We start from the raw sequence: 17,545 nt of genomic DNA, 5'->3' as shown, positions 1-17,545 counted from the left end.
TTATTTTTTCTTTCTTTCTTTTGGTTTTCATTCTATACTTCTGTATATCTCAACAAAAAAACTCTAATACATGTTTTACACTTTTCCAATACAGATTTAACATTTTTAATACATGGTCAACATATTTTCCGTATATTTTACTTTTTCTTAATGCTTGATATTTTTAATACAAGATTGAAAGTTTTCGAATATATAGTAAAAAATTCTATACACACTTTTGATTTTCAAATGCTCGATCAACATTTTTCAAATACAAGATTACCATTTTTAATAAATGGACAACTTTTTATGCATATTTAATATTTTTCAAATGCTTGATTGATATATTTTATATGCAATGTTTTATATTTTTGAACACATGGTCAACCATTTTTGTAAGTACTTTTAATACCTCTCAAATGCTTGAGTGACCTTTTGATATACATGATCCAATTTTCCAACATTTTCGAAATACAGGGTCAATTTTTATATACACATTTAGCATTTTTCATATGCTTGATTGAATTTTTTCTAATGCTTGTTTAACAGTTTTTCAAATGCTTGATTACAATTTGTTATACATGATATAAAAGTATTCATTATTTTTTAATACATGATCAACATTGTTTGTATACACATTTACCATTTTTAAATATTTGATTAACATTTTTCAATCACTTGTAAACCATTTTTTTCAAATTCTTGATTAACATTTTCTAAATGCATGATCAAATTGTTTCGTCCACATTTTTTTGTATGCAATTTGTGTATGGGTTTTGCTACAGCTACATACGTATTTAGGTAAAGTTAGCGCATCGCTGATTTGTTGTCATTAGATTGGAAGAAAAAAATGGCGAGGGGCTGGAGAATTAGATTGTAAAGTTAAGTTGCAAAACCACGTTTCGTAGGTGTAGGATTATTGCTTGTGTATACATGATAAATATTTTCTTAGGACACATTTTCCTAATGCTTGATTAACATTTTTCAACTGTTTTTTCTAAAAGCTTGATTAATATTTTGTAAGTAAACCATCAAATTATTTCATTCACATTTTTGTATACATTTCCGTATACATCATAAACATTTTCTCTATACACATTTAACAACAGTTTTAGTTGTTTAATATTATTTCAATTTTATATGTAGAGTGATTTGATAATATATTTATTTAGAATATTTCAGAAATATAAACAAAAAAGATAAAACACAAAGATAAATAAAAATAAAAATCAGTTCTGTTGTTTCGACGTGCTTGTCCGGCCAACTCGCGCTACCAAGCGAGGGTTCCTACACTCTTGCTGAACGTAAGATATAGAGGCGTCCATGTAATACATATTTTGATTAGGCCATAGTGATTCTGACGGGCCTATCAAAGATCCAGCTAAACGAGGCAGATTTTATGGGCTGGGCTTTTTGAGCGCTGCGCTGGTGGGCCTTCTCCTCCAACATACGGATTTTTTGCGGCAGGGCGCACACGTAGTCCCGCGCACGCCTTCCCTCGTCGGAGAGTCCCGCCGCCGCCAACTCCTCCACTCCCCACTGCTTTATCAGGTGCTCCAAAATGCTACGGTAGTCGGAGGCGGTGTAAATGCCGGCCTGCTGGGCCACAGCCCCGTAGTGCGCGAAGAGGTCGCCGTCGCGGCCGTCGTTCATGAGGGACGCCGGCATGACGATCCGGCGGCGCATCATGTAGGCCAGCGCGCGCACGGCGCCGTCCGGGTCGACCTCGAACAGCTTCCCCACGATTCTCGTGTAGGCCAGCTCGTGCCGCTTCTCGTCGGCGGCGATGGCGCCGCATATGCGCGCGAGCGCCAGGTCGCCGTGCTCCTTCGCGCGACGAGCCATGTTGCCGTGGGAGATGGAGGTGGCGCGCTCCTGGAAGGCGACGTAGATGAAGCCGTGGTAGGGGCTCCGCGCGGCCTTGAGGACCATGCCGGAGTTGATGAGGTTGTGGATGGTCCTCTCGACCTGCGGCATGTCGACGCGGCCGGAGAGGAAGAGGTACCTATTGAGCACGTCGCCGTGCCGGTTCTCCTCGGCGGACCAGCCTCTGGTCAGCGCGCCCATGCGGTGCCGCTGGAGCCTGTGAGATCATGCACGGCCTCGAAGCGGTTCGCCATGCTCTGGTAACTCGGGAGCGCCTCCTCCGTCACCATGTTGCCCACGAGGCACACCAGGTGCGCGTCGGGCAGGCAGGCCGCGCGGGCGCGGATGTCGCAGCATGCCGCGTGGAAGCCGTCGGCGCCCAGCGACGCCGGGTCCGGCAGCAAGTCCGACGGCTGCCACGCCACCTCCGCGGGCTTAAGGAGCGGCACCACGTTCGCCTCCGCCCAAGGCTCCAGCTGGTCGAACACCTCTAGCTTCGCCGGCTCCAGGTACGCAAGCCACTCGTCGTCAGTGCCCCCCTCCTCGAGCTTAACCGCACCGGCGGCGCTCCGGCCAGTGCGCCTGCGGTAGAATTCAGCGAGCGAAAGGTCAGTTGAATTGCATGCATTTACATACTATCGAATTATTCATCCATGTGTTACCCTGAAGTAGTAGTAGAACATCTGTATGTACGTACAGGTAGGTGATGCTGGTCACCGGCTGGAGAGCTGTATCATTCCTTGTTCTTGTCGTCCATGTCCTTGCCGCCGGTCGACAAGGTTGTTTGAGGAGCAATAAAGCCGCCATATCGCACTCAATTTTAAAAGGAGTATACCTTCTCTTGGGTGGTAGTACATTTTTTTTGGGGGGAGCGTGGTCAGTACATATTTATAGAGCAGCTAGTTGAGAGTGGTTTTTCTAGCTGTTCGGGTTTCTATCGGATAAGCGGATGCCACACAATAAAGCGATGAGATTAGTGCAGTATTCAACGGTCAATATGTGTAGAGTGTTGTGTACGGAAATGTAACCCATGTGTATGTATGTACATGTTACCTATCATTAATTCAACATAGTGGTGTTAGCTGGGGAATCAGATATTGTCTACTCCCTCCATTCCTAAATATAAGTCTTTTAAATTTTTTTACTAATGGACTACATACGAAGCAAAATGAGTGAATATATACTTTAAAATACGTCTATATACATCCGTATATAGTTCTTTAATGAAACCTCTAAAAAGACTTATATTTAGGAACGGAGGGAGTAGGTCATACAGCGAAGCCGGGCATATCCTTTCAATAAGAATAGCCTGAACAATACAACTTGTGGCAGCGGCAACAAGGATCAGAAGACTGGAAGAGGGATAAATTTGTCTGGGTTAGTCCATGATCATTCTTGTAGTATTGTTCGATTCACGAAATAATAGATTATTTGTGAAGCATCTATTATGAAATTGCAGGCCTGGCCATCCGTATTGTTATAATGCCTCCATCACTAGTAAAAATAGGTCTTTGTTTCGAAGCATTAGTCTCGTTTCGTTTTGAACCAGGGCTAATGCTGCCACTGGTCCCGGTTCATGAGGCTAGGCTTTAATGCCGGTTTGTGTTACCAATCGGGGCTAAAGAGATGGTGGCAGGGTTGCGTTAGGCTGGGCCCCCCGCGAGTGCAATTAGTCCTCACTACAAGGAATATGCTGATACACGGCGCTATTTTTTCGTCGCTACATCGTCACGGTTTTTGATTTACGACGATCTCACGACGAAAAACTAAGCGTGGAAAACGAAGCGTCACAAATGAACAGCAGCCACGTTTTGATCAAAATCGTCGTAACTTTTACGACGATTCCTGGATTGTCGTAACCTTTACGACGATCCTAAATTGTCGTTGGCAATCAAACCCAGTCCTACATGGCAGTCCTACGTGGCAAAATTACGACGAAATCAAAACGTCATGGTTGAAATCAGCCCAACCCATTTCAATTGATCACATGGGCTGGTTTTATTTTTTTGGGCTTTTCTTATTGGGCTTCTTTTTGGGCCTTAACCTATTTACAACCACTTCTATTTACAGCCAGGGCCCAAATACATTTGGTCCAATTTCAGTTTTGGCCTTTTTTATTTTTGATTTCAGCAACTTTTGTTCCAGAACTTGGTTTCATTTCTATTTGTTGGGCCTTTTCAACCCAATTATTTGTCCAATATTAAATACAACACTATTTTATATTCAAATCAAGAAAACTCCAAGTCGAATTAAAATAATCCATCATATAACATTACATAATACATCTTCAGGTTTACATAACACAATAAGTCATCTCCTAAATACATTTCCTTACAGAGGAATATAGCAAAAACAAACAGAATTACACAATAGAACAATGGCACATCTGCTACTGTCACTACAATGGACTTCATTCCACTCTCCTATGAGACATGCTCGAGATGCGACAACTTGTCATCCTACAAGTAGACTCTTTTGCAATCATCTCTATCCGAGCCTGAAAGAGCAGCAAGTCCCATTTTATTTTGTAGAGAACCTGTACAGGAGTAAGAAATGCAAGAGTCAAATAAAATCCATCAGCCAGTGAACAAACAAGAAAGCTACCAGATCTTCAGGAAGTAAAACAATTAAACATTCACAATTTATAGATACACCAACATCTATGAACCTAATCTGCACTATGGGTTCAATGCCATCAGCATCTCCAGGGTTTATAGGAGAAAAAGTGAACGACAGGCAAAATATTCATACTTAAGACTGAAAAACAAAGATAGATGCTGTCCTTAGCAGAATCCAGACCAGCGAGAGTTGTATGCGCATGACTTAGCACAACTCGGAAATTGCACTAATGACAATGTAGCAACTGATCCACTAATAGATGGTATGCATGCAGGGAAATATAGAGCAACTACAAGTCCTTTAGTCTACACAATATACAACCACTAATAGATGGTATGCACGCAGGGAAACATAGAGCTACTGCAAGTCCTTTAGCCTACACAATGCAGGGGAAGGAAAAGTGCATGTACGAGCTAGTAATAGATACAAGGCTTGTACATGCTATGGTGTCACAATTTTTTATCAAGCAGCACGAGTTGTCCTGTTTACAATGGATGATGCGTGAGAGCATTCATCTGATGAACGCTCTTGCATTAATTGTGGGGTAGAGCGGTATAGTAGCTCCTACAATGAGGTTTAGTAACATATTATTCATAAAACAACCGGTACCAACTGAGTAAATTAATTCAGTTTGCTGGGCAAAGCTAACATGAGTGGTTACAGAGAAGTCACAAAGCGTTGATGGTTCACGGGCAGTAGCTTTCGATAAAGAAATGTACCTTCTTTCCTCGGATGACAACCCCAGGTTCACCTTGGATGACCATGTACTTTGTGCCTCTAAGGAAAAGACCAGTTTGTGCAAGATGTCCGGGTTCGTCAAAGTCTTTAATGATGCCAGCAATCTCCTCAGGCTTGAACCGCAGCATCCAGAAGCAGAAAACAAGGGAAAGCTCAGATAGGGCAGGCAAAGCAAAACATAAAACAGTCATAATAAACACATTGTCCACACACCACAATAGGCTTTCATGGTGAATTGAGGTGTCTTCTGAAACAAGAGTATAGTTACTACTAGCACCATACAACACAATGATATCATACGGCGTGATTTAACCAGCAGTCAAAGTTTGGACAATGTTTGACCAATACGAAAATATCACCATCAACCCAATCAAATAATTACAGTATGAACATATTTTACGCCATGGGACTAGATGTATTGATTTGGTATTGTAAATGCTCATGTTTTTTTATAAACCAGGTTAAACTTCAGGAAGTTTGACTTATGACAAAGCTAACACGTGAAGGAAAAAAATGGAGACAAATGTCCTATTCTTAAACTGCACAGTTCAACAAGCAATTTAAGTATTTTACACCATTGCATGACTAAATATCAAAACTAATTGATAACAGGTTTTATAGCTAAATTACGTCACACAAGGAAAACAAATGACCCCTGGAAGCTAACCTGTACACCTTTACTTGCATCTCCGTATTATGCTTCTGAATATTTCTCACTCGCGATGACCGGCATGTTCTTCGATGAGCGTTTTACGGTATTGATCTAAATGTTTTTGTGGTGGCCTATGAACTCAAAAATACGCTTGGTCGGCATGCCTAATAATTCAGCTAATGTGCTGTCTCCGAGCAATGAGCGTCAGCAGCCTGAGGTTCGAGCTGTTTGCAGCCACAAATCTTAGCGTGCAAAGGTCTGCAATATTTTCTACATAGAAAAGCGATGCAGCATTGCCAGGCCCAGTCGCCAACGGTGGTGACGTGCTCTGATTGTGCAGGCATGTCGACAGCTTCTTCCTCCCTTCCTCCGTCGCTTTGTTGCGTATGAGCGCAAACATGTTCATTCGCATTCTCAACGGCAGTCCACATGGTTCACAGTCTAGTCACACATTCACATTTCAGCTTAATATGAGTAAAAGAATCACCAGACTCCGCAAGTTTTTTGTTAGAAAAAAAACTCCCTGATATATCAGATTCAAATTTTGATTGTAAAATTGACTAATAAAATATGAGTAACAAAAAGTAGTACTAAACCACGGAAAACCTCCCTAAAATGAAAACTCAATAACATGAATTTTGTTGCAAAGTTTGATCCAAAATACAGCGGACTGACAAACCCGGCCATTCATTTATAGGAATGGAAAGACGATAAGGAAGCACACTGTATTTGCTGCAGCTATATCTCGACTCAGGATTCAGTTCTAAGCATTAATGGCGCACATGGCAGTTCAGTCAGTAGCTGTTCTGTTAGATTGAATAGTTATCTGTATATATATTTGTATATTGTAACGTATCCTTGATACACCATCTATAAATATATGTGATAGGCCATTCCTAAAGGGTCGAGCCAGTTCCCCTAAACCCTACGTTTAACATGGCATCAGACTAGGTTAGGGTTTTAGGTCGCCACCGCCTCTCTCCTGGCCGCCACCGCCGTCGCTCCGCCTCGGGCCGCCGCCGCCGCCGCGATCTTCTGTTCGCCGCCGCCGCTGCATCCTCCCGGGCCGCCGCTGCTACCGCGCCCCTCCGGCCGTTGCGATGACGACCACCGCCACCGCTTCCGCCTCCGCCGGTTTCCTCCCGGCCTCCCTCGCTGCGCTCCTCTCTCGCCCGACCGACGCCGCTGTTGTCGCTGCTCCGATCAGCACCCTCAGCGTCGGCTCCATCTTCTTGGCGGCATCGTACTCGTCGCCACCTCCGGTGCCTGTGCTGCCGTTGGTTCCCTCCTCGGGGACCCCCTCGGCGCCCGCTCCGGTCGCTGCCCTCTCGGCGCCGCTGGTAGCCGCCTCCACGCCGCCGGCCACGACGCCCATGGAGCCCTACTTCGACGCCAACACTGCCCAGCCGCCGCCGCCGCTCGGTGCCTATGTGGCGCCGACGCCTGTGACAGCGGCTACTGCGGCGTATACGCCGCCTGCTGTCTTCACACCGGGGAGTCTACCTGCGTCGTTCCAGTTCGGCCATCCCATCACCACCAAGCTATCTTCGAATAACTACGTGTTCTGGCGTGCGCAGGTTCTTCCACTCCTTGGGAGTCATTACCTCCTCGGCTACGTCGACGGCTCCTATCCGTGCCCTCCTGCGGTCGTGGACAGCGTCAATGGACCCGTCTACAACCCGGCGCATCGCGTCTGGACAGGGAAGGACCAGGCGAACCTCTCGGCTATCCAGGGATCGCTTACCCCGGAGGTTGCCGGGATGCTCGTCTTCGCCAAGACCTCTCACGAGGCCTGGACTATCCTGGAGCGCTCCTTTGCGTCGCAGTCGCAGGCGCGTTCCAGTGCTCTCCGTCGCCAACTTGGCGAGTGCGAGAAGCTCGATGGCACGGCCACCGCCTTCTATCACAAGGTCAAGTCCATCGCCGACACTCTGGCCTCCATTGGCCAGCCTCTCACCGACACCGAGTTCAACTCCTACATCGTCAACGGTCTTGACGAGGAGTATGATGGACTTGTGGAGATCATCAACGAGCGTGGCCACACGTCTCCGATGCCGGCGCACGAGCTCTACTCGCGTCTTCTTCTCACCGAGCAGCGCGTGGAGGCGCGCCGCACTCGTGGCCGAGGTCTTCCCTCGGCAAACGCCGCCTACAAGGCGGTTCGGGCTCTGCCGCCCACTCGCCCCCCTCGGGCAAGGGTCCCACTGCGCCGCTACTTTCGACCCCTCCCCCTGCATCGTCCTCTGGGGGGGGGTCGTCCTACCCGGGAGTGCCAGCTTTGTGGACGTGCGGGTCACTATGCCTCTAAGTGCCACCGCCGCTTCCAGAAGAGTTTCCTTGGCCTCTACAATGACGGCAAGGACTCGCGCAACAACGAGCGTCAGGCGCAGTTGGCTGATAAGCCAGCACCTCGGGAGCAGCAGGGGACACACACAGTCCTATCCCGTTGACCCCCACTGGTACATGGACAGTGGGGCTACGGATCACCTCACCAGCGAGCTCGGCAAGCTCCACTCTCGTGAGGCCTACCACGGCACCGACAAGGTTCACACCGCCAATGGAGTAGGTATGCGCATCTCTCATATTGGTCAAGCATCTCTTCTCACTAGCCATCCAAATAGGAGTCTTCAACTTCGTAATGTTCTTCGCGTTCCTGCTGTGACGCGTAATCTCCTTTCAGTTCCTAAGCTTAATGCTGATAACAATGTTCTCTGTGAACTTCACCCCTTTGATCTTTTTATTAAGGATCGGGCCACGAGGGACGTTCTTCTTAGCGGACGGCTATGCTAGGGTCTCTATCGTCTGGAGCATCCTGGCATCTCTCAGGTTTTTAGCGGAGTTCGTGTTTCGCCGTCACAGTGGCATGCTCGTCTTGGTCATCCTGCCACTCCTATCGTCCGTCATATTTTGCGTCGTCATGAGCTTCCTAGCATGTCTAGTAATAAAGATGTAGCAGTGTGTGATGCTTGTCAGCAAGAGAAGAGTCATCAACTTCCTTTTTAAGCATCTAGTCGTGAGGTCAAACATCCTCTTGAACTTGTCTTTTCAGATGTATGGGGTCCTGCCCAGACTTCTACCAGTGGTCATAATTATTATGTCAGTTTCATTGATGCTTAGAGTCGCTTTACTTGGCTTTATCTTCTTAAGCATAAATCTGATGTGTTCCATATAGTTGTTCAATTTCAGAAACATGTTGAACGCCTTCTCAAGCATAAGATTGTTCATGTGCAGTCAGATTGGGGTGGCGAATATCGCAACCTTGATTCCTTTTTCAGCTCGCTTGGGATCGCGCATCGTTTAGCATGTCCACATACACATCAGCAGAATGGTTCTATCGAACGTAAGCATCGTCATATTGTTGAGACTGGTCTTACTCTTTTGGCCCATGCTTCTGTTCCTTTTCGCTTTTGGAGTGATGCTTTTACCACCGCATGTTTCTTCATCAACCGTACTCCTACTCGTGTTTTAGACATGAAGACTCCTATCGAACTCCTTCTTAATGAACAACCCGATTATACCTTTTTTAAGGTGTTTGGGTGTGCTTGCTGGCCACATTTACGTCCCTGCAATAAACGTAAGCTCGGGTTTCGTTCTAAGAAGTGTGTTTTCCTTGGCTATAGTTCCCTTCATAAAGGATACAAATGTCTTCATGTTCCCACAAATGGTGTCTATATATCTCGGGATGTTGTGTTTGATGAACATGTGTTTCCCTTTGCCAACTTACCTGTGTCCACCCATGAGTCGCCATCTATGCATTCATCTTCTCTTGCCTCTGACCAATTTGATGATGTTGCATATGCTCCTATTTTGTTACCTAACCATGGTGCAGGTGTTGGTAGAGGTGCTCGTCTTGAGCTTCTAGACGAGCCTGCAGCGGCACCGGCTGCTGCCGATCGCGAAGACTGTGTATCCCTGGCGACGTCGGTTCGGTCGGCCCCCCTCACGGCGCCGATGCAACCGGCGGTCTCGCCTGCGCTTGGGCTGATGTCGCTGGCCTCGCGCCCCGCGCCACCCCGGTGAGCCCTCGCCCCGCCTCGCCCGTGCGGCCGTCCTCGCCTGCGTCACCGTCGCTACGCCTGTCAGCGCCGTCCAGCCCCTCGCCGGCTGGGCACCCGTCACCACCGCCCAACCCCTCGCCGGCTGGGCTGTCTTCACCGCCGCCCAGCCCCTCCCCGGCTGGGTCGTCTTCCTCGACGCCCAACCCTTCGCTGGCTGGGCCCTCTTCGCCGACGCCCAGCTCCTCGCCGGCTAGGCCCACATCACCGCCGCCCAGCTCACCGCCGTCTGGCCCCTTGCCGGCTCCTGTGGCCTCTCGCCCACACACGCGCAGCCGCAGTGGTGTTGTCTGCCGTCTTAAGCGCACCGACGGCACTGTTGCGTGGTATGCCTCTTGCATGGCTGCTGCTCTTGCGGATCCGTCCTTGGAACCGCGTACGTATCAGGCTGCGCTGACTATTCCTCATTGGAGAGAGGCTATGGAGCAGGAGTATCACGCTCTTCTTCGCAATGAGACGTGGACTCTGGTTCCTCCACCCCCTAGGGTCAACGTCATTGATTCTAAATGGGTCTTCAAGGTAAAAAAGCATTCTGGTGGATCTATTGAGCGCTACAAAGCGCGTCTTGTTGCTAGGGGATTTCGGCAACGCTATGGTCTTGATTATGAGGACACTTTCAGCCCTGTGGTCAAACCTACTACTATCAGGCTTCTTCTGTCGCTTGCAGTTACTCGAGGTTGGTCTCTCCGTCAGCTTGATGTGCAGAATGCTTTCCTTCATGGCTTATTGGAGGAGGAGGTTTATATGCGACAACCGCCTGGTTTTTCTGATCCTGGTCGTCCTGATTATCTATGTCGTCTTACCAAAGCACTCTATGGTTTGAAGCAAGCACCCCGTGCCTGGCATGCCCGTCTTGCGACAGCTCTTCGTGCTCATGGTTTTGCACCATCTACTGCTGATTCATCATTATTTCTTCTACAGAAACCTGAGGTCACTATGTACTTGCTGGTTTATGTAGATGATATCATTCTGCTAAGTTCTTCACAGTTTGCTGCTGACGCTCTTGTTCGTGCTCTTGGTACTGATTTTGCTGTGAAAGATCTTGGGAGACTTCACTACTTTCTCGGTGTGGAAGTGGCTCCTAGGGATGCTGGTCTTGTTATGACACAAAAGAAGTATTCATTAGACATGTTGCAGCGAGCTGGGATGCTTAAGTGCAAGACGTCAACTACCCATATGTCTACCACTGACAAGATCACTGCTGTGTTGGAAATATGCCCTAGAGGCAATAATAAAATGGTTATTATCATATTTCCTTGTTCATGATAATCGTCTATCGTTCATGCTATAATTGTATTAACAGGAAACAGTAATACATGTGTGAATGAATAGATCACAATGTGTCCCTAGCAAGCCTCTAGTTGGCTAGCTCGTTAGTCAATAGATGATCATGGTTTCCTGATCATGGATATTGGATGTCATTGATAACGGGATCACATCATTGGGAGAATGATGTGGTGGACAAGACCCAATCCTAAGCCTAGCACTAGATCGTATTGTTCGTATGCTAATGCTTTTCTAATGTCAAGTATCTTTTCCTTCGACCGTGAGATTGTGCAACTCCCGGATACCGTAGGAGTGCTTTGGGTGTATCAAACGTCACAACGTAACTGGGTGACTATAAAGGTGCACTACGGGTACCTCCGAAAGTGTCTGTTGGGTTGGCACGAATCGAGATCGGGATTTGTCACTCCGTGTGACGGAGAGGTATCTCTGGGCCCACTCGGTAGAACATCATCATGAGCTCAATGTGACTAAGGAGTTAGTCACACGATGACGTGCTACGGAACGAGTAAAGAGACTTACCGGTAACGAGATTGAACAAGGTATAGGTATACCGACGATCGAATCTCGGGCAAGTTCTATACCGACAGACAAAGGGAATCGTATACGGGATTGATTGAATCCTTGACATCGTGGTTCATCCGATGAGATCATCGTGGAGCTAGTGGGAGCCACCATGGGTATCCAGACCCCGCTGATGGTTATTGACCAGAGAGGTGTCTCGGTCATGTCTGCCTGTCTCCCGAACCCGTAGGGTCTACACACTTAAGGTTCGATGACGCTAGGGTTATAGGGAATTGTTATACGAGATTACCGAAAGTTGTTCGGAGTCCCGGATGAGATCCCGGACGTCATGAGGAGCTCCGGAATGGTCCGGAGGTAAAGACTGATATATAGGACGGATGGTTTCGGACACCGGAAGTGTTTCGGGCATCACCGGTAACGTACCGGGACCACCGGGACCACCGAAGGGGGGTGACGACCCCGGGAGGCTAGATGGGCTAAGTGAGGAAGGGAACCAGCCCCTAAGTGGGCTGGTGCGCCCCCCACCCAGCCCATGTGCACCAGGAAAAAGGGGAAGGGGGGAACCCTAACTAACGTGGGCCTTAGGCCCACCAGAGGGGTGCGCCACCCCTCCTCCTTGCCCTGGCCGCCACTCCCCCCATCTGGGAGGGCTGCCACACCCCCTAGGGTGGGAACCCTAGGGGTGGCACCCCCTCTCCCCTTCCCCTATATATAGTGGGCACTTTTGGCCTTTGGAGGACACGGTTTTCCCTCTCCCTCGGCGCAGCCCTGCACTTCTTCCTCCTCCTCTCTGCCGGCGCTTGGCGAAGCCCTGCCGGTAGACCTCGTCTCTCCATCAACACCACGCCGTCGTGTTGCTGGTATTCTTCCCCAACCTCTCCCTCCTCCTTGCTGGATCAAGGTGCGGGAGACGTCACCGGGCTGCACGTGTGTTGAACGCGGAGGTGCCGTTGTTCGGCACTAGATCGGAATCGCTGCGAGTACGACTCCATCAACCGCGTTCTAGCAACGCTTCCGCTTAGCGATCTTCAAAGGTATGAAGATGCTCTTACCCCTCTCTCGTTGCTGGTCTCTCCATAGGAAGATCTGAACATGCGTAGGAAAATTTTGAATTTATGCTACGTTTTCCAGCAGTGGCATCCGGGCCAGGTTTTCTATGCGTAGATTCTATGCACGAGTAGAACACAAAAGTTGTGGGCGATGGTTTGTCAATTTGCTTGCCGTTACTAGTCTTATTCTCTTCCGGCGGTATTGTGGGATGAAGCGGCCCGGACTGACCTTACACGTACGCTTACGTGAGACTGGTTCCACCGACAGACATGCACATAGTGCATAAAGGTGGCTAGCGGGTGTCTGTCTCTCCTACTCTAGTCGGATTGGATTTGATGAAAAGGGTCCTTATGAAGGGTAAATAGCTTTGGCATATCATCGTTGTGGCTGTCACGTAGGTAAGAAGGCATTCTTGCTAGAAACCCAAATCAGCCACGTAAAACTTGCAACAACAATTAGAGGACGTCTAACTTGTTTTTGCAGGGTTTGACATGTGATGTGATATGGCCAAAGTTGTGATGTTGCATGTATGATGTATGAGATGATCATGTTATTGTAATAGGTTTCACGACTTGCATGTCGATGAGTATGACAACCGGTAGGAGCCATAGGAGTTGTCTTAATTTATTGTATGAGATGCAACGCCATGTGCTTACTACTTTTACTTCATTGCTAACGGTTAGCTATAGTAGTAGTGATAGTAGTAGTTGGCGTGACGACTTCACGAAAACACGATGATGGAGATCATGATGATGGAGATCATGGTGTCACGCCGGTGACGATGATGATCATGCGATGCCTGAAGATGGAGATCGAATGAGCAAAGATGATAATGGCCATATCATGTCACTATATGATTGCATTGTGATGTTTATCATGTTTTACATCTTATTGCTTAAAACGACGGTAGCATAATAAGATGATCCCTCTTAAAATTTCGAGAACGTATTCCCCTAAGTGTGCACCGTTGCGAAGGTTCGTTGTCTCGAAGCACCACGTGATGATCGGGTGTGATAGATTCTAACGTTCGCATACAACGGGTGTAAGCCAGATTTAAACACGCGAAACACTTAGGTTGACTCGACGAGCTTAGCATGTACAGACATGACCTCGAATACAAGAGACCGAAAGGTCGAACATGAGTCGTATGGTTGAATACGATCAGCCTGAAGTTGCTCACCATGGTGACTAGTCCGTCTCACGTGATGATCGGACACGGGTTAGTCAACATGGATCATGTATCACTTAGATGACTAGAGGGATGTCGATTTAAGTGGGAGTTCATACTTAATTTGATTAAATGAACTTAATTGTCATGAACTTAGTCTAAAAGTTGTCTTTATAAATATTGTAGATGTCCAACGTCAACCTCAACTTCAACGCATTCCTAGAGAAAAACAAGCTGAAAGATGATGGTAGCAACTATGCGGACTGGGTTCGCAACCTGAAGCTCATCCTTGAAGCAGCTAAAAAGGCTTATGTCCTTAATGCGCCGCTAGGTGACCCTCCTGCTCCCGCAGCAGCCCAGGACGTTCTAAACGTCTGGCAAGCGCGGAGTGATGACTACTCTCTGGTCAGGTGTGGCATGTTATACAGTTTAGAAACGGGGCTCCAAAGACGTTTTGAGCAACACGGGGCATATGAGATGTTCCAAGAGCTGAAGCTAGTTTTTCAAGCTCATGCCCGTGTCGAGAGATATGAAGTCTCCGACAAGTTCTTCAGCTGTAAGATGGAGGAGAACAGTTCTGTCAGTGAGCACATACTCAAAATGTCTGGGTTACACGGTCGTCTGACTTCACTTGGAGTCGAACTTCCGGATGATGCTATCATTGACAGAATCCTCCAGTCTCTCCCACCAAGCTACAAAGGCTTTGTGCTTAACTACAACATGCAAGGGATGGAGAAAACCATTCCCGAGTTGTACTCGATGCTCAAGTCTGCAGAAGTAGAAATCAAGAAGGAGCATCAAGTGTTGATGGTCAACAAGACCACTAGTTTCAAGAAAGGCAGGGGTAAGAAGAACTTCAAGAAAGACGGCAAAACTGTTGCCGCGCCCGGTAAGCCAGATGCCGGGAAGAAGAAAAAGAACGGACCCAAGCCTGAGACTGAGTGCTTCTACTGCAAGGGAAAAGGTCACTGGAAGCGGAACTGCCCCAAATACTTAGCGGACAAGAAGGCCGGCAACGTTAAAGGTATATGTGATATACATGTTATTGATGTGTACCTTACCAGCGCTCGTAGTAGCTCCTGGGTATTTGATACCGGTGCTGTTGCTCACATTTGCAACTCAAAGCAGGAACTGCGGAATAAGCGGAGACTGGCCAAGGACGAGGTGACGATGCGCGTCGGGAATGGTTCAAAGGTCGATGTGATCGCCGTCGGCACGCTACCTCTACATCTACCGTCGGGATTAGTTTTAAACCTTAATAATTGTTATTTAGTACCAGCTTTAAGCATGAACATTGTATCAGGGTCTTGCTTAATGCGAGACGGCTACTCATTTAAGTCAGAGAATAATGGTTGTTCTATTTATATGAGTGATATGTTTTATGGTCATGCTCCGCTGGTGAATAGTTTATTCCTGATGAATCTCGATCGTGATGTTACACATATTCATAGTGTGAGTACCAAAAGATGCAAAGTTGATAATGATAGTCCCACATACTTGTGGCACTGCCGCCTTGGTCATATCGGCGTTAAGCGCATGAAGAAGCTCCATACTGATGGACTGCTAGAGTCTCTTGACTTTGAATCATTTGACACATGCGAACCGTGCCTCATGGGCAAGATGACTAAGACTCCATTCTCAGGAATAATGGAGAGAGCCACCGACTTATTGGAAATAATACATACTAATATGTGTGGTCCAATGAACGTTGAAGCTCGCGGTGGTTATCGTTATGTTCTCACTCTCACCGATGATTTGAGTAGGTATGGGTATATCTACTTGATGAAGCACAAATCTGAGACGTTTGAAAAGTTCAAGGAGTTTTAGAGTGAGGTTGAGAATCAACGTGACAGAAAAATTAAATGTCTACGATCTGATCGTGGAGGAGAATATTTGAGTCACGAGTTTGGCACACACCTAAGGAAGTGTGGAATCGTTTCACAACTAACGCCGCCTGACACACCGCAGCGAAACGGAGTGTCTGAACGTCGTAATCGCACTTTATTAGATATGGTATGATCTATGATGTCTCTCACCGACTTACCGCTATCATTTTGGGGATACGCATTAGAAACTGCAGCATTCACTTTAAATAGGGCACCGTCTAAATCCGTTGAGACGACACCGTATGAACTATGGTTTGGCAAGAAACCTAAGTTGTCGTTTCTTAAAGTTTGGGGCTGCGATGCTTATGTGAAGAAACTTCAACCAGAAAAGCTCGAACCCAAAGCGGAGAAATGCGTATTCATAGGATACCCTAAGGAAACTATTGGGTATACCTTCTATCTTAGATCCGAAGGTAAAACCTTTGTTGCCAAGAATGGATCCTTTCTAGAGAAAGAGTTTCTCTCGAAAGAAGTAAGTGGGAGGAAGGTAGAACTTGATGAGGTAATTACACCCCCTCTCGAACAGGAAAGTAGCGCAGCGCAAGAAGTTGTTCCTGTGGTGCCTACACCGACTGAAGAGGAAGTTAATGATGATGATCATGAAGCTTCGGATCAAGTTACTACTGAACCGCGAAGGTCCACAAGGGTACGCTCCGCGCCAGAGTGGTACGGCAACCCTGTGATGGAAATCATGTTGTTAGACAACGGTGAACCTTCGAACTATGAAGAAGCGATGGCGGGCCCGGATTCCAACAAATGGCTTGAGGCCATGAAATCCGAGATAGGATCCATGTATGAGAACAAAGTATGGACTTTGGTGGACTTGCCCGATGACCGGCGAGCCATAGAAAATAAATGGATCTTCAAGAAGAAGACTGATGCAAACGGTAATGTAACCGTTTACAAAGCTCGACTTGTCGCAAAGGGTTTTCGACAAATTCAAGGAGTTGACTACGAAGAGACTTTCTCTCCCGTAGCGAAGCTGAAATCAGTCCGAATCATGTTAGCAATTGCCGCCTTTTATGATTATGAAATTTGGCAAATGGACGTCAAAACAGCGTTCCTTAACGGGAACCTTAAGGAGGAGTTGTATATGATGCAACCAGAATGTTTTGTCGACCCTAAGGGTGCTAACAAAGTGTGCAAGCTCCAGCGCTCCATCTATGGGCTGGTGCAAGCATCTCGGAGTTGGAAACATTCGCTTTAATGAGGTGATTAAAGCGTTTGGGTTCATACAGGTTTACGGAGAAGCCTGTCTGTACAAGAAAGTGAGTGGGAGCTCCGTAGCTTTCCTCGTACTATATGTGGATGACATATTATTGATGGGGAATGATATAGAGATGTTGGAGAGCATAAAGGCCTATTTGAACAAGAGTTTTTCAATGAAGGACCTTGGAGAAGCTGCATACATATTAGGCATCAAGATCTATAGAGATAGATCGAGACGCCTCATAGGTCTTTCGCAAAGTACATACCTTGACAAGATATTGAAGAAGTTCAATATGGAAAACTCAAAGAAAGGGTTCTTGCCAGTTTTGCAAGGTATGAGATTGAGTAAGACTCAGTCGCCGACCACGGCAGCAGATAGAGAGAAGATGAGTTATGTCCCCTACGCTTCAGCCGTGGGATCTCTAATGTATGCCATGCTGTGTACCAGACCTGATATAAACCTTGCGATAAGCTTGGTAGGGAGGTACCAAAGTAATCCCGGTTCGGAACACTG

General features: G+C 47.1%; 1 pseudogene; it reads right to left on the bottom strand.

Annotated features, from left to right (window-relative positions):
- Positions 1-1,285: 1,285 nt before the first annotated feature.
- Positions 1,286-2,652, bottom strand: LOC123424959 (annotated as a pseudogene).
- Between the last annotated feature and the right edge of the window lie 14,893 nt (positions 2,653-17,545).

This window comes from Hordeum vulgare, chromosome 2H (assembly GCF_904849725.1).
Source record: "Hordeum vulgare subsp. vulgare chromosome 2H, MorexV3_pseudomolecules_assembly, whole genome shotgun sequence".
Classification (NCBI taxonomy): domain Eukaryota; kingdom Viridiplantae; phylum Streptophyta; class Magnoliopsida; order Poales; family Poaceae; genus Hordeum; species Hordeum vulgare.
This window is presented reverse-complemented; position numbering and strand designations above follow the sequence as displayed.